The sequence below is a fragment of the Nannospalax galili genome, unplaced genomic scaffold, assembly GCF_000622305.1.
Source record: "Nannospalax galili isolate Female #2095 unplaced genomic scaffold, S.galili_v1.0 scaffold1185, whole genome shotgun sequence".
Lineage (NCBI taxonomy): Eukaryota > Metazoa > Chordata > Mammalia > Rodentia > Spalacidae > Nannospalax > Nannospalax galili.
The window spans coordinates 692,721-717,590 of record NW_008353597.1 but is presented as its reverse complement, the minus strand read 5'-3'; positions in this window follow the sequence as shown (position 1 = coordinate 717,590).

The following is a 24,870-nucleotide window of genomic DNA, read 5'->3' as shown; positions in this document are numbered from 1 at the left end:
AATCTTATGTCTTATAGGGTTTATACTGAGTACAATATTGTATAACTGTAATAATTCAACTGTAAACCTAAAAATTTATAGCCAGTTTTGAAAGAGATGCATCTTAGCTCTGGAAATTCCTATTGACTATGTCAATACTGTTGTAATGAGATGCTTCTTCAAAGTATGTGGCTATTAAATAAATAATTAAAAAAGATGTTGTGTATGAAATGCACAAAAATTCAATAAAAATATACAGGAAAAAAAGAGAAAAAAATGATGATGTCCGTGGCTGCCACTGGTTCTAGTATGTGTATGGACATGGTTAGGGAAAGGAGCTCAGTAGTTCTCTACTTTCTTGTCCCAAGCCAATTCACGGACTTACCAAGTTCAGCTGAGTGTGGATGAAAAGGGAGCTGTACAGGGATCTGGCAACACACTTTACTAAAGCTAGTTACTTTGCGGGTCTCCACCAAGGTCAGGGCTCGTGAGGCTCCTGGTGACTGCTTCTTCCTACCTGCTGCTTCACATACTCAGTTTTAAAATAAAACCACTTTCTGTCTCCAAGTTTATAGGTTATTACAGTTTTGTACACATATGTACACAGACAGTTTTGTATACACACGTACACATACGCAGTTTTGTACACACATGTACACAGACACAGTTTTGCACACACACATACACAGACACAGTTTTGTACACACACCTACACAGACACAGTTTTGTATACACATGTACACAGTTTTGTACACACATGTACACAGACACAGACACTCCTGCTTCCAACACAAACACTGGCAAGAAACATCTCTAGATTCCAGTGGAACCATTGCTTAATCTGTAAATCTTGTACATCCTTCAGTGAGTACTTTTTGTGAAGTAGTGAAGGGAAACCTAACTATGGAGAGAGAAGTGATAGTATCTGAATATTTATTATTAAAGATACTTTAGCTAGTACCAGAAGAAAAAATAGAGTAATTGTGCAAACTAAGGTAATATCCAGTGAATAAGGAAAGGTGGATTGAACAGATAACAGATCAGTCTGAGGGGGTCGTGGCCATGGAGGTCAAAGAGAAGCAGAGAATTTGGTGAGAAGATGGGAAAGTGGGAGGGACAGCGGTAAGGTGTGTGTGAATGAAGGCACTTGCCTTGCACGCCTGACCACCTGTGTTCACCTCCTGGAACCCATGTAAGATGGAAGGAGAGAACTACATCCACAAAGTTGCCCTTTGATATCCACATGTGCACCCTGGCACCTGGGCTTATCCCTCACCACATGCTAGAAATAATCAAGAGTGGGTATTTAGAAGTCAGCTGAACAAAACCCAGCTTTACTGGTGCGTGTCATGGAGACACAGCGGAAGTGTGCGCCTGCAGAGGCACAAGCGGCCAGCCTTTGCATAGTGCTTTCTATTTTCCAAAGTATCACCTAACTTCATTTAACCTTTGCATTACTTCCCTGTGTTATTGCTGCAACTAAATACATAGTAGAAGCAACTAAGGAAAGGTGGGTTTAGTTTCTGTCACAGTTACAGGACACAGTCCACATCTCAGGGCACCGTGGCTGGAGCCTGAGGCTGGCGTCACATTGGTTCTCCTCTAGGAGAGCAATGAATGCTGGTGGTCAACTCTGTCTCCTCTTCTCAGTCCAGCACTCTAATCCATGGACTGCTGCTGCCCACATTCAGGGTGGGTTGTCCCACCTCAATTAGCCTGCGTCACCCCTCCCAGGCATCCCCCCAAACTTATCTCTTATGATTCTTGATCTTGTCTAGTTGACCATCAGTATTGTCACAATTTTCTAAATATTTTAGCTATTTAAGTATGTGTGCAATTCTTGATCTTGTCTAGTTGACCATCAGTATTGTCACAATTTTCTAAATACTTTAGCTATTTAAGTATGTGTGCATCTCTCTCTCTCTCCTCTCTCTCTCTCCTCTCTCTCTCTCTCTCTCTCTCTCTCTCTCTCTCTCTCTCTCTCTCTGTGTATATGCACACATGTGCATGACAAGGCACAAGCACGTGTAGAGGGCAGAAGAAGGCCTCACAGCCTTCAGAGCTGGAGTTAACAGGCCTGAGCAGGAACTCTGCCTGATCATGTGAGTGCGCTATAGTCTGAACTCAGGTCCTTTTAACTGCTGTGTCATATCTCCAGCCTCAAGCCAAATATCATTCTATTAATGCAATAGAATTATGATCATTTTATGAAAATGAAGATCCTGAAGTCTGGAGTGGACAACTTAATGATCCAGAGGCTTGGGGAGCTGTCAGAACTGTTACACATTCCTAAAATCTGTGCAGTATGATATTTGGTCTTAAGCTGAAGCACACGGTATTAAGAATTCTGACAACCCACAGGTTTACATCATTTATTTTATCCTTTTTTTCTATGTAAAGTATAGAAATCCAAACAATAGAAAGTCTTGTAAAATAAAATAAGTTATGAATTTTGTGAAAGTTTAATTAACTTGATTGCTTATATTGGTCCAAGAACTCATCTATTTTCAAAAAAAATGTTGGCATGTTTCTGTTTCTAAATGAAACACAGTCATTCTCTGAAAGATATTGAAGATACATATGATTCTCTAATTTACAATTAGCACAAATTTAAATACCTATGTAAAGTTTAATATTTAAGTAACTATGCCAAACAGTGAAATAATCATGATTTAGAATCCTGGGGGCCGGATTCCAATTTAGGAATCTAGTTCAAAGCTCAGAAGATTTTGTTCTTGAATTACATCAAAGGCATTTTTGAAGTCATTAATTTATTTACGCCTAAGATTCTTAGAAAACAAAACAAGTTAGGTGAAGTTCGGTTTATCTAGACATAAATTGATTTCGTGATTAAATGTCCCTTGAAAAACATAAAACTACACATACAGCATCCTTTCCAGTTTAAATTAGTAATGATAATCAATATTGTTCTGTCAACCCCACAATAAACACACCATTGTGCAATTTGATCTGTGATTCTTGCTGTGAATTTGGCAATATGTTCAAAAAGGAACTAAATGTGTAGAATGGGAGGTATTAATGAACGAATTGATTGCACAAAGTCCTCAAAGGTGAGGGAGTTAAAGAGACTCATTTCATAAACTCTGGATGTAGAAGTAAAAGGAGAGTGTTGGGGAGCTCATTTAATGAAGTTTCCTGCCTTATGCATAACCATGAAGACCACAGCATGGGGGAGACTTCTGGTAATGAGGAAAACTTTCCTTGATACAAGTGAGCAACTAATAATGTCTACCTTAAGGGCAGAAGAATCTATTATTTCAGTTCTGGTGAACAACAAGGAGAGGAAGAACAGGAATGTGATGTAATTGCCTCATTAAGGAAAACCCATTCTCCTTCGCAACAGAGAATCTCTTTGGCTTCATAGCAACGTTTTTTTCTTTTTTCCTTTTTTTCTGTTTGTATTTGCTGTCAGTAACCTGAGTGAATCCTTTACATGGCATTCTTAAATCCAATTATTTGAATACATAAAATCGTGTCCATTTTCTGGACTCTAATTTGAACAAAGCAAGGATATACAATTCAATCTTGTATAAATTTCACGAGTCAAAATAAAACTTAAGGAAACAAAAGGAAATTAATAGTCAAAGAATTAGGGTGTGGTAAGTTTGGAAGACACAGGCACACTGAAACATAAAGCACTGGAGGTCAGTGGAGATGAAGTGGTCCCAGAGAGAAAGACCCTGCTGCTTGGTTAAGGTCCACTGTTGCCATCTAATATGCAAAGGATATTAGTCAGCTTCCTCCACTTCTGTGGGCCTGATTCTTAGTTTACATAAGAAAGACTGCTACCTGAAAATTAATCAAGAGTGTCTCTAAAGGGCTTCATTTTTCTTTTCCTTTCAAGCTTATCTTGTGTTTCAACCTCATTGTATGATAGCTCTTACCTGTGTCTTTGGAAAAATGTGGTCTCTCACCCATGTGCAGTTGAGGTTCTCACCATCTATTTAGGTTTTCAGTCCTAGAGTAGGCAGCCTACCTTTCAGAGGAAACTTCCATCAGCACAAGAAAAATTAACTCAATGGAGAGGCATTAGAAAGTCTTCTGCATGCATTTGGCCGAAGAGCCAGAAGAAGCTGCATTTCACCCAAGTCCTGACAACATTGTCCTCTCCCTGAACCTGAAGACCATCCTCACCTAACAGACATAATTCCAACATGAGGAGTATGTTCACGTTATTTGGGCATTTTCTTGTACTCAAATTAGAATGAAAATTAAATGAAATGTTAATAGAAGAAGAACCTGTCAACTGCTACTATTAAATCTCAATGTAATCTGATTTACCGACTGTGGTAATTTAAAATAATTTGAAGGATTTTTTAATATTAATGGGTCAGAATGTAATTAGAAGACTACCTGTTCATCTATGTTTTCTGCTTCTGTGATAATCTTTATAAATGAGGCCTAGGTTCTAGGGTCAGCAGCCCACACACATTGATTTCTTCAGAATGCCGTTGACTCCAAACATGACTTTCCTGTTAGCCTTAGGCTGCCATCTATAGAAGTCATGATATGCATTGGCTCACATTTGCAAAATGAGACTGTTGGCTTCAAATTGCAGCCTGTTGCAGCCATGTATCATTGTTCATCAGGAAAGAGAAAGTTTGCATCTACACCATATACCATATAAGAATGTTGGATCTCAGATCTCAATGGGACAAGTATTCTTAACTGCTGTCTCCAAAACAAGGCACACGTTTTTCACACTTCGCTCTCAAAGGTTCCCATAAACCTTGTTCTTAAGATACCTCTAAGATTCAGGGTGAAACAATTCACATTATTTGCTACGTCAGTTGGCTAGAATTGTTAGTCTAGTTACTGTTTTTACTGGTGACGCTCTAGTTGCTGACCATGTACTTTAGACCAGTTCTGCCTCTGTTGTTTTGCTTTGCAACTTGTGACCTACAGCATTCTGTACATTTTACCCTCAGTGATTGCTGAATTTAGTTCGAATTTTACCTTAAGACTTGGAAAAACCTAAAGGAATTGAAACCAAACATTATAATTTGGTGTTAAGCTGTCCAGTCTAGAATCCTTCATAAGGATTTGTTCCTGGAGTATCTTTCTTGTTTCAGGGGCCAGTCTAGAGCTTTATGGACACAAAGGACAGGCCCTGAACTTTGTTCACCTTGGCGACCAAGTCAGTGTCATATTCTGGGTAGTAGAGCAGCTACAGGAGAACTGGAGAACTGCTTTCCTAGAGTAAAGAACAGCAGATGCAAAGTGAGTCACTGTAATGGTGGAAAATTTCATCGTTAACTTTAGCTTGATCTTCCCATGGCTCCGTGTTCTATTTCAGAATATAATTCTGTTTCATCATTATATACAGAGATAAATTTAAACAAATACAAGGCAAGCTGTAGTCATAGAAAATTGAAAAGTGTTAGGAAAGTATTAATTGAAAGTCAAGAAGCAATTTATCTCATTTTCTAATCACCAAAATTTCACAGAAATAGATTATGAAAAATGTTTCTAGCCGCAGAATGTTTTACTTTCTGAAGAAAGATGTTACATGTGTTGCTGTAATATCTACCCAGCATTTAGATGAGCTTGTTTTTTAAATATTTTATTTATATTTTTATTTTATGTGTACAAGAGTATTACATACATGTGTGTAAGTGCACTCGTGTCGTGCAGTGCCCACGGTGGTTAGAATAGGGCATCGGATCCCCTGGAACTGGAGTTACAGATGTTTGTCAACCACCCTTTGGGTGCTAGGACTCAAACCTGGGTCCTCTGGAAGAGTAGTTACTGTTCTTAACCACTGAGCCATCTCTCCAGCCCATTAGATGAGCTTGTTTTATTTAACTCTAGAAGCCAACTTAATTCTTAGCAAGCTTTCAAAATATTGCTATTGTATGGATCATGAACTTTCAGATAAAAAATGTTTGCAAATGATTTACAGGATCAATTTTCTCCTCTGTAATGTAGAAATAGCAATGCCTGATTCCTTCAGGTTTGTTGATTGTTTAATCTCAGTGCCCTTTAAACCCTTGTGTTTGGCAGTATGGGGTCTTCTGAGTTGACTTTGAGTAGGATCACTGTGGTTCTAATTTTATTTTCTGTTGATGTATAAAATAATTTGACCCAAAACAACTTAAGAAGGAAAAAGTTTGTTTGCCATGGATCTCAGGGTCAGAGTTTCTCACTGGTGGAGGGCAAAACAGGAACCTGGACACAGAAATCATTGGAGGAATGTTGCTTGCTAGCTTGCTCTCTCACCAAGCAACTAGCTTTCTTATACAGGCCAGGCTCCGCCACCTAGGAATGAGGCCACCCACAGGGGGCTGAGCCCTCTCAAATCGCACTTTAGACAAAATCATAGACCAATATGAACAGGAAAATCTCTCAAATGGGACTCCCTCTGATGACTCTAGACTATGTTAAGTTGACAGCTGGAGATTACTAGGAAAGCCTTACAATTTTTATTTTGTCCCTGAGTCCTGAGTCCAGCCCTGACTGTATACACCAACTCCATTACATTCATCTATGAAATATAAGGATCTACGGAATGTAGGACTTGAATCCGTAGTTTCTTCTGTTCTTCTGTCTACCTAAATTATATTATATTGAGACCACACCTCTTTAAAAGAAGTGAAAAATAATAACAATTGAGTCTCAAAATGATGCTTTCAGATGCTGAGTTTCAATGTAAAATAAGGGTAGTTGCTCCTAATATTTCTAGTTTGAGTCAGTTTCAATCTTTAATGCCCTTAAAATGTCAGTTACAAAGAAAATGTTTTAAAGTGTGACAAGGAAAAAGAGCATGAGCAACACATTTGAGCACATGAAGATAATGTCTGTAGTTGTGAAGCTCCCCAAAGACACCTTATGGTGTGCCTGTGACAGTGACAGGGTTCACCTGATGGTGTGCCTGTGACACAGTGACAGGGTTCACCTGATGGAGTGCCTGTGACACAGTGACAGGGTTTACCTGATGGAGTGCCTGTGACACAGTGACAGGGTTCGCACTGATGGTGTGCCTGTGACACAGTGACAGGGTTCACACTGATGGTGTGCCTGTGACAGTGACAGGGTTCACCTGATGGTGTGCCTGTGACACAGTGACAGGGTTCACCTGATGGTGTGCCTGTGACAGTGACAGGGTTCATCTGATGGTGTGCCTGTGACACAGTGACAGGGTTCGCACTGATGGTGTGCCTGTGACACAGTGACAGGGTTCATACTGATGGTGTGCCTGTGACACAGTGACAGGTCCCGCTTGATACTGATGGTGTGCCTGTGACAGTGACAGGGTTCACCTGATGGTGTGCCTGTGACACAGTGACAGGGTTCGCACTGATGGTGTGCCTGTGACACAGTGACAGGGTTCATACTGATGGTGTGCCTGTGACACAGTGACAGGGTTCGCACTGATGGTATGCCTGTGACACAGTGACAGGGTTCACACTGATGGCATGCCTGTGACACAGTGACAGGGTTCACCTGATGGAGTGCCTGTGGCACAGTGACAGGGTTCACACTGACAAAGACTGTTTCTACACTCTAATAGCTGCATTGATTACATTTGGAATAATGAATTGCTTATGTTAATAGTAATTGGAAATTGCTTATTTAAACACCTATCATTACTAATTTAAGTTTCCAAATGGGAAGTTAAGATTGCACAATTAAATTGATTTTATCAAGCTTTCTCTTGGAGGAAACCACACTCATTTTGAAATGAAAACTGTTTTAAGGCCAGCTTTGTTTTAAGCTAAAAGGTTTATTTTCAATCACAAGACACAATTATTATGAAAAATTCTTTTGAAGCAGATGTGCCTAAATGTAGTATGGATGGACCAGATACTACAGGGACTTTTATGAGAGTTTTGTTTCCCCCCTGAGCACTTCATGTTTTTTCTTTAATGACTTTAATTGTAATTCTAGGCTATCTATCATCGTGATGCTATGGGTTGCAATAATGCGCTTTACCGAACAGACAAAGATGCAGATGATCAGGAAATTTCTCAAACCCAAGAATATCCAGAGGTAGCTTTTGCACCCTGATCCTGCAACCCCTAATGACCACCAAGGAGTCCGGAGAGTGTGCAAAAGCAAAGAGCCTTTATTCGGGCTTAAGCTCAGGCCTTCAGATTTCACCGATGTGGCAGATCCATACTGAGACACCCGATCTAGGGTGGGGTAGGCTTTTATAGGGAAGTTTTACAGAAGCCCGCATGCACCAAGCATCCTTTAAAATGGTTGATTGGATCGTCCTATGCCCTGAGTACGGGGAAGATTCTTATTGGTAGGGGCTGTCTTTAGGGTATTGGAATGTGCTGACTGTTATCTCTGGGGCCAGAAGTTTCTGTTTTTACCTTATAAGGCTTTTATATGTCCGGGCTTGCCTAACCTATAGCTTTGGGTGGGGGGGCATAGTAACGGGATTTACAAGATGCCTGGGCTTGCCTGGGCCTACCTGAAACAGCTAGCCAAAATGGAGTCAGTGCATCCCAGCTCTTGCATTTTGACTCTTCATCCCCCCTAGAGTTACGGCAAGGGTTAAATCATTAAGCCAAGCCGATTACAAAAGCGGAAAGAAGCCAGTAGATGAGTCAGAGTCTCACAGTAGCGATGCTCGTGTGCAGATTTTCTCTTTCATAGCCACACATGGAGGAGGTGATCCCAACATATCTAAGCCATGAGTGGATGTTTTAAATAATTTACTTATAGTATTACTTCTTGTTGAAAGAAGTAATCTTCTGGCCTGTATTCAATGAGATTAGAATAGTCTAACTTTTGATCTTTTAAAGATTTATTTCATTTGTGTGTGTGTGTGTGTGTGTGTGTGTGTGTGGTGTGTGTGTGTGTGCAGGTGAGCACAGTGTCTGTTGAAGCCAAAGGAAGTTGTTGGTTTTCCTGGAGCTGGAAGCATGGGTGTTTGTGAGCCGACTGGCATGGGTGCTGGGAAACAAACTCAGGTCTTCTGGAAGTGCAGCGAGTGTGCCTAACCACTCAGCCATTGCTACAGTCCACTAACCTCTGATTTCTCTTGGACAATGTAATTTATATTATTCCTCTTATAGAGAATTATAGAATTGTAATTCTTATAGAATCATGACAATAAAATGAATAAGACCTTTGTCTAGTATGCCTGGTATTTACTCCATAAAGTACAATTAGTATTTGTCTCTGAGGAAAATCAATGATTTATGGAAATGTATAAATTCACTTATTGAACATTTTTCCTGAGATTTGACCATGTTTATATGGAGGCCATAGTATAATATTATTCATAAGAAGCAGGGTCACTTTTGCATTATTTCCTTGGTAGTAACTGGCTTGATTTCATTAGTACTGAATTTATGTGCAGTGGGGACGAGAGAGATGGCTCAGTGGCTAAGGCTGTGCTGCTCTTCCAAAAACCCTAAGTTTTGTCCCCACTGCCCATGTTGGACAGCTTACAACTATGTGTAACTACAGCTCCAGGGGATGCAACACCTCTGTCCTCTGCAAGTACCTTCACACATAGGAACATGTCCTACCTCCGACTGCCAGCATGTCTCACAGGCAGGCTCCAATTCCTTCACCTCAGATCCCAGAACTAGCTTTCTAAATCAGGTTAACTAGACCCCCTACCATAGATTCCCAACAACCCCTCCCCCACCACTTACAATTTCCCAGCCTCAGAATTTTTGTCCCCACTGCCCATGTTGGACAGCTTACAACTATGTGTAACTACAGATCCAGGGGATGCAACACCTCTGTCCTCTGCAAGTACCTACACTCATAGGAACATGTCCTACCTCCGACTGCCAGCACATCTCACAGGCAGGCTCCAATTCCTTCACCTCAGATCCCAGAACTAGCTTCCTAAATCAGGTTAACTAGACCCCCTACCATAGATTCCCAACAACCCCTCAGGCAGACAGACCTGCTTAGCCCGGACTCTGGTAAATCAGATCCAGCCCACTGCCTCTCAACTGCATTCCTCTCATCTATCCCACCTCATCATCAAAGGCAGGCAGGCTCCAATCCCTTCATCTTAATGAAAAGTTAAAAACATCTTTAAAAAATATGCTACATGAAGTTCAACAACAACTTTTTTGGAATATTGTGACAAATTGGACAAGAAATACTTTAAATACGTGCTCAATTTATGAGCCTGCACATTATTTTCAACGATGTCTGTTTCTCTTTAATTAGGATATCAGAAGCACTATCAATGCTTTATATAGGGAGCTTATTAACCATTCATAAACTATCAGAAGTACTTGACCAATAAAAGTCTGGAAAAGAAGCTTACTGATCACTTCTGGTGAAATTGGGAACTTCCTGAGGTTTTCGGGCAACTAGGTATGTCTAGATTTGGTGCAAGAACTATAAAAAGGGGTTGGTATAGAAACTGTGGAAGTGTTAAAGATAAATAAATGGAAATATTTTCCCCACACAGATACTCAATTCTTCTGACACAAGATAAGTTTTCTCTCCAAGAGTAATCGGTTCTCTGGCGGACACAAACAAAATGCCCTACAAGTTCACATAACACTGACATTATCGACTAGGAAAGTCTCAGATCTTCAGATCCTACCACTTAAGAACTCAGTCCCACAAACCAGCACCTACACAGACACCAGTATCAAACATTAAGTTATTTTACATGTGCTACTGTCCAACTACCTTCCCATCAGAATTGCTGCACACTCCCCTCTACTGTGATTAGTTTGTTCCTAAAATTCTCAACTTGCTTCACCCATTTACTAAAGAAAGAGGCACAGAGGGGACACAGAGGCTGCGGCGGCAGTGCAGGATCCCCCACCGTCTCCTGGTGTTGCACTCTGCCGCAGTTCTCCGGAGTCCTTCAGTCTGTGAGATCTTCCACCTTGCTTCTGGTTCACTTTCATGCAGCTTTACATAGGCATAAATTTGCATTGGCCACTACTGACCAATTCTCTATTCAGCCTCTCTTTACTCTCAGGAGTCTGGGCAGTAGAAGTGAACGCCCCAACCCTGTAATCTCACCTGTTTATCTTTAGTAATGATTTAGGAGCTCCAGAGATTAGTCATCTCGTACAAAGCAGTTATCACTGTTGCATACCCAAGGGTTTTAAGAGCTATGCTCTTGACTCCAAGGAGAGAGGCCAAATGTACACTTCTACTTTGCCACAGTATCACAAAGAGACAGACTTTCATGAACGCTGCCTCTGAGTTTGCAGTGAAACACCTGTCAGAACTAACAGAGGAGAGGTGGGTTGGAAAAGAAGACAAATTACAGGTAAAACCGAGGCCTGATGGAACCCCCCCTCACCAGTCCTCATCAGCTGACCAAGCATTTCTCTCCAAACAAAGGAAATTCAGAGATTCACATTTCTAGATAGCTTGAACTGATAGTACTGCGTAACCCCATGACTGCACTTCATAATTCCAATTTCCCACACCTGTCCTAGCAGCCAGCCCTCCAGCAGTTTGACACTGTTGATCTGTTTTCTTTGTACTGGTCCATATGCCAATCTTAGCTTTTGGATATCTGGTAGATATAAAACTGCCTTTCTTTTAAAATTTAATGTGTATTATCCTGGTATTGAGAAGGCTGAATACCTTTAAAATACCTGGACTGAGGAGGTGGTGTACAGAAAGGGGTTAGGAGGTCCTGAGTTTGGATCCCCAGCACCCAGGAAGGGCGAGCAGCGACAACACTGGCCAGCTAGTCTGGCCTAATTGACCAGTGCCAGCTGTGATAGGAAATGCTGTCTCAAAATAATGATATGAAGATCAAATCCGAAAGATACTCAGCGTTGACCACTTGTGTGTGCACACATGTACACTTTACTCGTGGTATATCATTCATACCACTTTTCTGTGAAATATCTATTTACAGCATTTTCTCAGTATTTTTGGTTTTCATGTTTTTCTTTCTACACATTTACAGGGGTTCATTTTGTAGTCAACAACTCACATAATTAACACATATCAGTATAGTTACATTTATTACATAATGAACTTTCATACACCAACAGGCCACAGTGGTCCCACAAGCCCCAAAAGGAACTGAACTGTAGTTCTCAAGTGTCTATGGTAAGACAGGTGTCAAGAGTCCCACTGTGCCGCTGTAGTACAGAAGTGGGATGTGTATTTATGTCCAGCTCATAGGATCTGACAATGACATTCAATATTAATGTTGCTGGCCTGTGTCTTTTCTGCACTTTAAAAATCATGATTTTAGAGTACCCCCTCTTTCAGTTAAGGAAATACTGCAATAAAGCTGTGTATAAGCCTTAGCTACCCCATCTCTTCATTATCTCTTCACCATGGACAAGAGTCGACCTGTGTCATCTAGACTGTGATGGTACTAAGGTATTTGTGAATCTAAGAAACTGCCAATGATGTTTCTTCTCAAAATGTAACTCTGTCCTTAAGAGACATGTGAGTGACCTTACACTCTTGATATAATGTAACAATATGTAAACATCGTTTCTCTCCCTTCCCCTCCTTCCTCCTCCTGTCCTTAGCTTCTCTTTGTTTTATTATTTCTTTGGTTATTGGTTTTATACACAAAAGCTTACAGTTATTTCTACTAAAAATGTGCATTGAACTGTGACCAGGAGGTTTTCAGGTTTTTGCAGAGTATTTTTTTATTTTGGCTAGGCAAACAAAGCCTTTTGGACTTAATGGTATTCTAAATTTTAAACTTCTGGATTGAGTTGCACAGTGTGTAGCTTTCTTTTGACATGGAAGTCTTTCCTATTTTCTCTTCAAATAATGGTGTAGTCTCAGTTTTTTTCCTCCTGCTTTACACTTCATTATGCTCAAAGGTCTATGGTTGGAACAAGGAGGGCACGGCTGCCTTTTCTTTTTTGTGTGTTGCATTTCTACACCAACTGCCAGAGATCTAGCCCTGGTTTCTGACCTCTCTGTTACTTCTAGCATCAGAGCTGATGAAGTCGGAGCACATGAGAACTGCTGCACTTACAGACACCTCTGTTTCTCTTGTCTGTGGATGTCCATCGCTCATTCTCCTTGGTAGGTTATATTTTGACCGTGGACTGTCCTTCCCAAGATGCACATGGTGTTTTGGTTTTCCGTCTGTTCCGTTGCATTTCTGCTCTCTGTGGGCATCTGGCAGTTCGTATTCTCCATTGAGGTCACATCTGCCTCATACCCCTGCCTCAGGCAGGGCTTCGGAGGCTCCAGCCAATTATTTCCAATTCCCAATCTGACCCACGAGTGATTTACATGCTTCATCCTCCACTGTTGCTGGAAATAAAGCTCACGTCCCTTTCCCTCACCTCCTTTGTCCGTTCAGGCCTCCAGCTGACAGACCCATCATCTCAGTGGTAGATTCTTTAGGGAACATCTCTGGACTGACTTCATTACTGGATTCCTCGACATGCAGATGCCCAGAACCACAGAGAAAACCTTTCACATTACTTCCATAAGATGTGTAGGTGAGAAGGGCCTGGGAGAGTGTTACCTGAAATAATCCTCTTTCCCAACTTTCCCTAACTAAAGTCCCTTTTTATTCCTGACTACGCATTGGGACGAAGGTCTGAAACCCATGACTTTTTTTTTTTTAATTTTGACTTTTGTTTGCTTTATATTTATTCTTAAATATTTCAAACACAATTACAAAAGCTTAATATGATGATACCTGTGTACAGAGCAGCATTATTTTTGTCAAATCTTGATTCATCAAAACTTGGAAATAGGGGGCTAGAGTGATGGCTTAGCAGTTAAGAACATCTGATGCTCTTTGAGATGACCAAGTTCGGTTGCTACTTATGTTTAGTAGCTCATAACTGCCTGTCTCTCCAGCTCCAGGGGAGCCAATGTCCTCCGCTAGCTTCTACAGGGACCTGCACAGAGGTGACACACACACATACCACACGTGCATTTATGCAAAAAATAAAAGTAAAAATAAAATAAAATATAATAAATTGGCACTGCTTATACAAGGTTTTAAAGTACAAAAGCTAATTTTGACATTATTTTAACTAAATAATCAATTATGTAGTATAATTATGAATCCACACCCGGAAATGAACAGCACAGTTCATGAGAGCTGTGACTTTTGGGAGGACAAGATGGGCACCTTAGAGAACTACAAATGGTCCTTATTCATTCATTAAAAAAAATAAATCCTGTGAATTCTCACTTAGGATTTGAGAAGAGAGGTCAAAAATTGTTTTCTAAATGGAATTTTCTTTGTCTTGTTTTTTGGTTATCAAAAATTCACATTAGTTAATTTGCCCCGTGATTTTTTTCCTATTTTAATTGAAATTTTGTGAATTTCATACATTTCAATCAGATATAGATCCCCTCCCCTATCAGTGCCCCTGTTAGTATACCTGACCAATTTCATGTATGCTAAGTGTGGATCCATCCTCTGTACCTCTTAACCTACCAAGAGTCCCACTTCTAACAGTAACTGAGTCTACCCTTTCTAGCAGCCAATGTTTTCCAACAATCCCTGGGGTAAAGTTGAGGATTCATACCCATTTTCCCACATCTATGCTGGGATTGTGTCTGACTTGAGCTTATTTGGGACTTGTGAGTGCTGACATCATTGCTGTGAGTTCATATGAGTGAGTTCCCAGCTAGCTGGAAAACTTTCTTTCCTGTGGGCTTCCATCCACTTCTGGTTCTTACAATCTCTGCATCCCCCCCGCCCCATCTCCCTTCTTCAATGATCCCTGAGCCTTTGGAGGCAAAGGTTTGCTATAGCAGTCCAATTCAGTGATAAGAACCCTGCAAACCCCAACTCTGTGTACGTCAGCTCCTTTTGGGTTTCTGCGTTAATCACCATCTGCTCTGCTGGGAGCTTCTCTAGTAAGAGTTGAGAGATACGGGTGCAACAAGTCACTGGGTGTTGCTATAAATATGCATCTATTTAGTAGAATAATAGCATTAGGTTCTCCTCTATGGCCTAAGGCCTGTCTAGCCACAAGTTCCTAGGTCTGAAATCAACCTTAGGTATGGGTTCCATCTTATGAAGTACACCTTAAGTCCAATTAGAAAATGATTGGTTACTCCATAATATTCAAGCCACGATTGTACCAGAGTTCACACCTTTCCAGGAATTTTCCTCTTCAATAAAATCTGAGATATAAAAACTTAATATCGACCTTCTTGATTATATCACAGAAAAAGGGCCAGATAGCTAATATACATTTAATAAATTCAATACTTTCATGTGCGACTATCATTAAATGGGAAAAGTATACATGGGAGCAATATTATTTATGATTAATTTAACTGTTTCTAAAATGGAAAAAAGTCTCCATCTGTTGCAAAAGAAGATTCTTTGATGAGTAGTACACTGTATACTTGTCTGTAAGTATAAAGACCCATACTTAGCACATGATTAAGAAATTTGATTTGTTAAGAGATATGAAAAAGATAGGATTTTGGGGCTGGAGAGATGGCTCAGTGGTCAAGAACACTGGTTGTTTTTGCAGAAGACCCGGGTTTGAATCCCAGCACCCACATGGCAGCTAATAACTGTCCGTAAGTCCAGTTACAGGGGATCCGACAGCCTCTTCTCTCCTCTGTGGGCACTGCACAACACGGGTGCACTTACCTGCACGTGGACAATACATGCATACACATAAAATTAAAAATAATAAATAAAATAATTAAAAAAAGAAAAAAAGACAGGGTCTTCTCTGGGATCTGTGACCTCTCCAAGCATGTCCATCTGGCTGTGTTACAGTGCCACTCATGAGTTCCCTCCCATTGAGAAAAGTCCAATTAAATAGGTTTTGATCACCCCCTAGAAAAAGTGTCACTACTGCAGCAATAGAGATAATTTGCTCTGCCAGTCATTGTAGTTATTAGGCTTTACAACTGGGTTGGACCTGATTGATTTTGTCCTGTAGCAGCTTGCATAGTATCCTCTAGAACTATTAAAGCTAGTCTTCAGGGAGAAGGTTTCCAGGTCAGTTCTAGCTCCATTGCTCCAAGTCCTGTGTCCCATAAATGTCCTGTCTTAAGGATTAGGGTCTTACCTTCAAGCTCTGGGAAGGAATCAAGTGTGTCAATAGCCTGTATTATTTTGGAAGTCTCTTGGACTACAACTGGTCATACATAGAGACTATATAACTGAGTGATGTTCAGCCCTAAGCTTGAACCTCCACACCTAAGGCTCATGGAACATAGTGGAACAAAGGGTAGCGATAATACTAATGTATCTCTCAACTCTCACCACTGAAGCTTCCTCATACAACAGAGTGTGTCACACCCAGAAGGCATAGAATGAGGGAAATGGGCATCAAGCCCCAACCCTAGCTGAAAAACTATTGGCAACTGATTACCGCTGCATGAGGAAGAGCAGGTCTTCTTTAAGGGAGTGACTCTAGACAGGCTGACTAGACTCCAGTAGGTGAATTTGCACAGAAGGACATATGGGCACAAATTCTTGACCGCATAGGCTTTAACATGTATGACAGAATGCATGAAATCCGGTGGGCGGAGGAGGGGAAGGGGCATGGGGTCTAAATTTGACTAAAATTTATTGTATGAAATGAACAAAAACCCAATAAAATGTTTTTTAATGGAAAAAAATCATAGTTATTTAAACCATTTAGATGTTTTCAGAAATATTTGGGAAGAAGATAAATTTTAACAAGGACTCAATTTTTTCTCGTTTGTTTCTAAACCACTGGTTTTGTATTTTCAGTGGGAAACATCTTGGTCTTTGGACACCAAAAATTAAATCCTTTCTTCAATACCTATCATTGACCCTTACTGAAGTTAGCTACCTCATTCCATTTTTAGGAAGTCAAAGATTAAAATTACTACTTTGTAAGCCTAAAATATATCTTCAGTCTGCACGTCTCCAGAGGCTGAGATCCCAGGCACAGGCACATTCACCTCAGCCTCTTTCCTTCAACTGAGTCTTGAGGCAATCGTTTTCCTTATGATTTGGTAGCTGAATATCTAATCGAAGCTTTTAATTTTTCCTTAGTCAGGCATTGCATTAAAGAGAGAGAACAATTCAGCGGGGAGAGGACTGTGGAAGCCGGTATCTGCAGCTGGAATCCTGGCTGCACCAATAACGCAGCAGTTCTGGAGGTCATAACCTTGTCACTTAGGCGGCTTTTCTGGTGTTTCCCAGTCCCCAGCCTCAAACCCATTCTTCACTGTTTTGCTTGTATAGGATTTATTGTGCGCGGCGAATTGCCGTTAGAATGCATGTCCCTTATTGGGGGATGCTGTATGGCGTTGGCTGTGGGGACACAAACAAATGTCTGCTTAACACACCAGGACACTGGCAATAGGTCAAAGAAAAAATTCCAGCAAAGTGTACCTTAAGAAGATCATGACATTATTGAGGCTCCTTACAGAAGTATGAACGAGGGGCTGCCTACTGGGATGTGACTGACTCGGAGGCTGCTGCATCACTGGAAATCCAACCTCAACGTGGGCGAAGACTAGTATAAGCTGGAACAAGCTCTCTGCTTAACTCGAAGCTAGTTCCACAGAGAAGTCTGCTCCCAGTGATTGTCTCCAGCTTTTATGACTGGTGAATCTTAGACTTTTCTCCCTAACCCTGTAGGTTTCCTTAGCCTCCCGAGTCTCCCTCTTGTCTCTTCCGTGCCTCCCTGGTTAGATTTCAGAATCATAGAAATTAGCTCTCCATTTTTGGATGGTGGGAGTTCCTTTGTTAAGGTAAGAAATTTTTAACAATTTCATTACCAAGTAATTGAAAGTTAAAGGTTTAGTTTAGGGTGGCTGGTGGTCTTCCAAGCCTAGAATTTGGGGCCTCCTTTTCTCTTTCCTTCAAATCCTGATGGGTTTCATTTAGAATACAGAGAGTTCATCTCTGATACTCTGGTTGACATATTGCCAGATAACCCACATACTCACATTAGTTCATAAGGGACAAATCAATGAGGAGGGCCTTTTGATTTACTTTTAAAACCGGCTCTGATGAAAGGCACATAAGGAATATCAATACCTACCAACTGATAAGTCATTAAGAACCACTTGGGGCCAACTGAAATGTAAGTTGCAAACCAGTCATGGCAGTCCCTCCTTCTTGTGTCAGGTTTTAACAAGGCTCAGTTTTAGACAGTGAGAATTGCATCTTTTAATGTCAGATTTCCCTTTCAAAGGCTGGCTAACTTGGCAGATGTGAAATTACATATAATTTATTGCTGAGATTAAAAAATACTTCATCCAAAGACCATATGTCAAAAGGAAATATTTTATGCACATATCCTCTTGGGAAACTCATTTTCTTTCTGTATTTCCCCTTTGATTTTCAGATCAATATGCCTCTATTTGACATGCTGTCTTTGGTAGAAGCTCTGTACCTTTTACTTTGATCACAATTAAATAGTGCATAAAGCCATGTGTCATTTATTTCTAGTTAAACAGGTGGGGAAGAAACTCTTTCCAACTCAAAAACTATGACCACGTCTAGAATGTCTTCAAAATTTTCAGTCTGTGCTTAGTTACGGTAATAGAAATGTACAGCCTAACAGCCTGTGTGATTCAGTCAGTAGTGTACCATTTTGCAAAGATTAAAAGTATTTTGTGTGTGTACTGTGTGTTTGTGTGTGTATGTGCGTGCATGAGTGCATATGTACGTATGGGGTACCAAAGTTAGAAAGTATCAATATACCATGATGTATAGGAAGTTTTTCTAAACGTATGTGGATTGTATTTAAAAATGTGCCCTGTGTGATCTAGGTCATAGCAGTACTCATGATCTGAAACAAGGACGACTTGGTCATGTGATTTTTCAAGAGGGAAAAGTTTCTGAGATGGTTGCTCTAACTTTTAATTCAAACTTTGGAGTGATTTTCCCCAAGACCGAAGTTTGTGCTTCCTGTGATTATTGCAGATAAGAGACTATCCGGTTTTCATCTATCAAAGAGTTAAGTTTCCCAGAAATATTGTCCCCCAAATCCAAAAATCTTTAATTCAGAAATATTTATGGAGTACCAAGTTGGCAAAAGAAACTTTTATTTTTAGAAATGTGTTCTACCTTGTTGCTAATGGTATTAAGCAAATGCTACTTTTATGAATTTAGAACAATCAGAATTCTTTTTAATGAATACTTAACATGTATCTGTCTTTTCCTCACTGATTTAATCAAAATTATGTGCTTTCTTATTTCTATAGTTTTAGAAAATATTTTATTTTTCAAATTTTATGTGTATAAGTGTATTGCCTGCATGTATGTAAGTGCATCTGTGTCATGCAGTGCCTATGGAGGGCGTCAGATCCCCTGGACCTGGAAGTAGGGGCGGTTGTTAGCTACCATGTGGGCACTGGGATTTGAACCTGGGTCCTCTATAAGAGCTGCCAGTGCTCTTAACCGCTGAGCCATCTCTTTGTCCCCTACATCTTGTTTTTAATGAACACAATGGCTGTTCATATTTAAGCATCAAATGTGGTATTTTGAGACATGCACCCATTGTACAATGATCAAATATGGTGCCTAGCATATGCATCCCTTCAAACACCAGTTCTTTGTGTTAAGAACATCCCCAATTCTCTTTTTAATAATTTGAAATGAGAAATACATTGTTGTTGTTAATCACCCCAGTGCAAGGATACTCCAGAATACTGTTACATAAAGTTTTGAAGTATAGTATTGAAAACAAATCAAGTAGGTGATGATGGATGTCTCAAAGACCTCTCGTTCCTTGCAAAGTTAAGGTCTCTCTGTCCACAAAGCTAAGTCTCTCCTCTAGAGTAACTGGCAGGAAGAATGGCAGAGAGAAAATTTCTGACTGTACATTCTGAAGATATGCATTCTTAGTGGCTTTTAAATCATACAGAATCCTTGCTTTATATTATTACCTCCAGCAGTAAGCAACCATAGTTGAATACTTAGAAAGCATGTTCCTCTGATAGGAAAAACTAACAAATGTAATAAGTATTTGATTATAATAGGTAGTTACAAGGAAGTGGCTGTTTCTGTACAGTGACCTGCAAAAGACAAAACTTTAGGTTGAGTTGGGATTTCTTACACACTTCCCCATGTCTATGCCTGGCTTGAGCTAACATAGGACATATGCATGATGTCAGCATGGCTGTGACTTCATATGAATATGACCAGGCCAACCCAACCTAAAGAAATGGCACTTGATGGCTACCAGAGTTTGAAACTATCAGAGCCTGGTGGACTCACTAGTGGGTATATAATGGGGAACTGTGCCATCCTCTCCCCAGAATCTGTTGGTTGCCAATAGATCACCAGTTAGTAGCAGGGCTCCATGTATCCCTTCTGCCTCCAGAGCTGACTGTTAGGAGACCTGACTTTACACATGTTTTAAGCAATGCATTGTGTACATTTCTGTTAGTCTACTCTGTGATTCACACATTCCTAAGCCCAGCACAATGTCCAGAATATTAGATTGTCCAAGATCCTTGTGACAGTGAGGGAAGAACTGAAAGTTTATCTTTAGCCGTTTCCAATTATCTTCCCCCAGAGTAATTCTCGGTTATTTACATGGAAATTCTGTTTATTTCCTAATTCTCCACAAGTAGTCAACTTTAGGAATTTTGTTAAATAAATATCATGCTTCCTTTGTCAGTATTTTTAAAGAAAAATGGATTTGAATCTCTGCCTGTGGTACTTGAACTTAATTAGAATCTATGTGTATTAATTTTTTAGATTTTTATTCTTTAAAAATACCACCAAGCCACATGTTTTTCAATTTAGTTTGTTTACTTTACATGGGGCATTTAATAGAAAAGTAAGTACTTTGATAATCCATTCTTCGTGTTTTTCTGGGAATTAATGTTTATGGTTTCTGAATAATAGCTCTTGATTTTTTATGTGTTTTTATCATCTCTGAAATTATCTTCTAACTGTGAATTACAGATCTAGGCATCTGCGTGTGCCCTGGAAATAACTGTGTCCCAGGCACCAAAGACAAGACTTTTTGCTGGATTACTTTAAAATGTTGAACTATCCATGCTTTGAGTATTGTATTTTGTATTTTAATGATAAATAGTTTCAACTATTTCAGCAATTATCATAAATATAGAATGAAATGAGTCTTAAAATGCCTTTAGACCATATAAAATAATTACATACAGTGGTGCATGCCTGTAATTGTAGCACTTATGAAGGAGGCTGGCTGCTGGTATTTACATTTACTCTTTGTCCTGTGTTTGATATTTGACTACATTGATCGATACAACATGGATACGCCGTGAATTTAATTAACCAGACTGAGTAGCTCTCAACCAATGGGCTTGGGTACAAATATTTCTAGAGTCCAGATTTTGTAGGAATTTTAGAACATACACACAGTCATATTGAAGTAGGGTGGGAAAGTGCCTCAAACACAAATTCATCTGTTTCACACACACAGCTTATATGAAGAGCCCAGAAGGAGCTTCTATAAAGTGTGCTTTGTGAAGCTGCATTTCCTAGTGCCCCATCACATGATATCAGATTAGAAGATTCCATTGTTGAATCACGTCACTATTTAAAATGTTAAGCCTGGAACATATTAGATAATGGACTTTCAGTTTACATGAAGATCAATATTTTCCTTGATGTTTTAGTAGGATAGTAGGGATAAATGAGCTGTTTCAGCACTTTGTCACATGAAGCTCCAATTGGCCTTAGACTCTCTGTGTAGCCAAGAATGGATTTGAACTGGCCCTTTCGCCATAGAACACTGGTGCTGGCATTCTTGGACCGTTCCACTGTTCACTGTGAAGGTGTTACAGAGGGTTGAACCCAGAACTTAGTGCATTTTAGGCAAGTACTCTACCATCTGAGCCACATCCCTACCTCATAGTGGAGGTTTTTAATCTAAATTGTGACTATATCTCACAGAATGAAAACAATCTCTTGTATCTTGATTATTTTCTGTTCTATCTTGTTCTCAGACCCCTGTTTCTCATGCATATAACACAATTAGTACCAGGTCTACCTAAATTTTCATGGTTGCTTTCAAATACTAATTGAGATAAAGCACAGGAAAATACTTCCAAATACGGAAAGTGGAATTGTGCAAGGATATACCTATTGTCAGTGCAAAAGAGTGTATCTCATTTCAAATATTTTTACACATATTGACCTATGCGATATTAGGATATATGTTCCAGGAAGTTTTGTTAACTTATTTTAACCCTGTCTCAAAATGAAAGTAAGAAAATAATTGAGAATTGAGCTTAGTGCTACATTGCTTGACTGGTATACTGGAGGCCCTGGATTTAATTCCTAATACTGGAGGAAAAATCATACCTAATTTGTTTAAGCAACATTAGTTACTATGACCTCTACCAGTTTCTGGTATTTTTAAGTATATGTATTTGTTAGAAATTATAATGCAAAAATATAATTTCTATTGCCAAAAGGGGAATTTTTTTATCATCTAATTTTTTAATTGAATAGCCACATGATTAGAAGAAGCATTTCATTACAGCTTTAACATGTTCATTACCAATTTCCAGAGCAAGGATAAATCTCTTTCAAAAGTGGCTGTAAATTTTTAGGTTCACAGTTGAATAAATACGGTTATACAATATTGAACTCAGTATAAACCCTATTAGACATAAAATTGAATGAGTTTTTACCCTTTAAAGATCTCCACTTCATTTTAAAATATGCTGTTTCCTACATTTTTAAAGCTAATAACATTTAGATGTTTACACATGTGTCTCTAGTCTCTATATATATGATTATTACTAGTCACAGTCAGTTACACTCTGATCCTTGGCACCTGAGTATGGATATAAAGTCATCGGGTAGATTTGAATGGTAATGTTTTATCACCTCTACTAATTAACATGAAGTAAATTTTTATGCTTCTTCATCAAATGTCTTTTTTTGTTGTTGTTGATTTTTTTTGTGTATATCATACAGAACATCCCATACAATCTTACTCATCTGTACCCACTTCCCAAATGGCACCCTCCCATAGCTCCCCCCGACCACCACTGGAGCCCATATACTCTGTCATCCCTGTTACTGTCCACTATGTTGTCAGCGCCCCCAGCCGTTCAGTTTCTGGTATTTAAGGAGTCATCGTCGCAGTTCCTTTTAGAAACACAAAGGTCATACAAATTTAATCACTTATCATTCCGAGTCAGACCATTCAAGTTTCGTGCTATTAAACATCAAGTGACAATAGTGTCTGTTGATGTACTCCTGTAATGTGTCCCCTCAGAATGCCCACATCTACTTCCAAGAGCAACTTGCTAATTGTCTGACAGAGCTGACCATGAAATGTGTGCGTGGAGAGTCCCTCTCACGTTGATTCCTTCAGGCCATGGTTCTCATTTGTCCATAGGGACCCTCTTCAGGCATAGGTGTCTTCTGGGAAAATTAAATCTGGGCTCAGGGAAGTGTCTTAAGGCCCAGAAGATCTTGATATTGTAATTATTTGACACTATTCCCTTGTGTGCGGTGAGCAAGTTCGCTGTGTCCTTGTTTAGCTGTGTTTACAGTGGCTCGTGAACACAAAAGTCAGTTGTACTCATGGTGCACAAGAGGTCAGCAAGAATCAAAGTGACGAAGGGCGGGTGCCTGATGGACGACTCTGCCAGGCAGTGATGGAATGGCATGTGCGGAAAGTGAAGGAAAAGCAGCTGAGCTGGTGTTCTGCTAAGAACACTTGCACACACGTGGCCACACCATAAAATGACTTATTTAGTTTTATCTGCTTGCCATTCTCCGCATGACTAAAATCTCTGCCCGTATTCAAGTTTAACCTTCCCGAATGTTCACCATGTAGAAAACACAAGTAAGATTATTAAGTCTCAATATGGTAACATCAGCATATTGAGCAAACTCTGAACTTGTAGAACATGAGGCTCTTGGCAACACATAGGTGGCAAGCTTGGGGAACTCTGTCTATCTGCGACATGTGAGGAGGGTATCATTGGTGGAATGGAAAATGTCGCCTATAATTTCATGTTGGAACATGAGCTGTGGACACTGTTTTTGGAAATCTGCTTGCCATTCTCCGCATGACTAAAATCTCTGCCCGTATTCAAGTTTAACCTTCCCGAATGTTCACCATGTAGAAAACACAAGTACAATTCTAAGATTATTAAGTCTCAATATGGTAACATCAGCATATTGAGCAAACTCTGAACTTGTAGAACATGAGGCTCTTGGCAACACATAGGTGGCAAGCTTGGGGAACTCTGTCTATCTGCGACATGTGAGGAGGGTATCATTGGTGGAATGGAAAATGTTGCCTATAATTTCATGTTGGAACATGAGCTGTGGACACTGCTTTTGGAAGCTGTATAACCTTCAAAGTGGGTTCTAACTGGGTGAGTTAGGTCCCTGCAGGACGGAAGTGGTACTGATGGTGAAGGCTTTGTAGCACAGCTCCACCTTCTCCCCTCTCTGTACTTCAAAGTGGGTTCTAACTGGGTGAGTTAGGTCCCTGCAGGACGGAAGTGGTGGTGGTGGTGAAGGCTTTGTAGCACAGCTCCACTTTCTCCCCTCTCTGTATTCCTTGTTTTCCTGAGATGTAACCAAACAGTCTCACGCTCCCACAGACATGCTGCCCTCGCCATGATGGACATTATCCCCATCCTGTGAACCAGGAGGACTCCTTCCTCTCTGAAGTTGCTTCTAGTCAGATGTTTGATCACAGAAATAAGAAAAGTAATTAACATGAAGAGTTAGAAGAAGGTAACTCTGACTTCACTTTTTCTGCTGCCCGATTTTCCTTCGGACATTCTGAAGTTGGTGAGATGCTTAAGGGAACATGGTTTATCATGGACAGACATGTGAAACAGAAGAAAACGAAAGGATGGAAATGAGCATGGACTATGACCATGGCATGTGCCCTGTTAGATACATTTTATACCGTCTGTCTACATTGCTTAATGGCAGTGGTGTATTATCTGGGATGCATGTTTTTACTACGTACACTGAATACATAGCCAAGCATAGTGATAGAATATCAATTTTATATTTAAGAGACGGTTTTCATT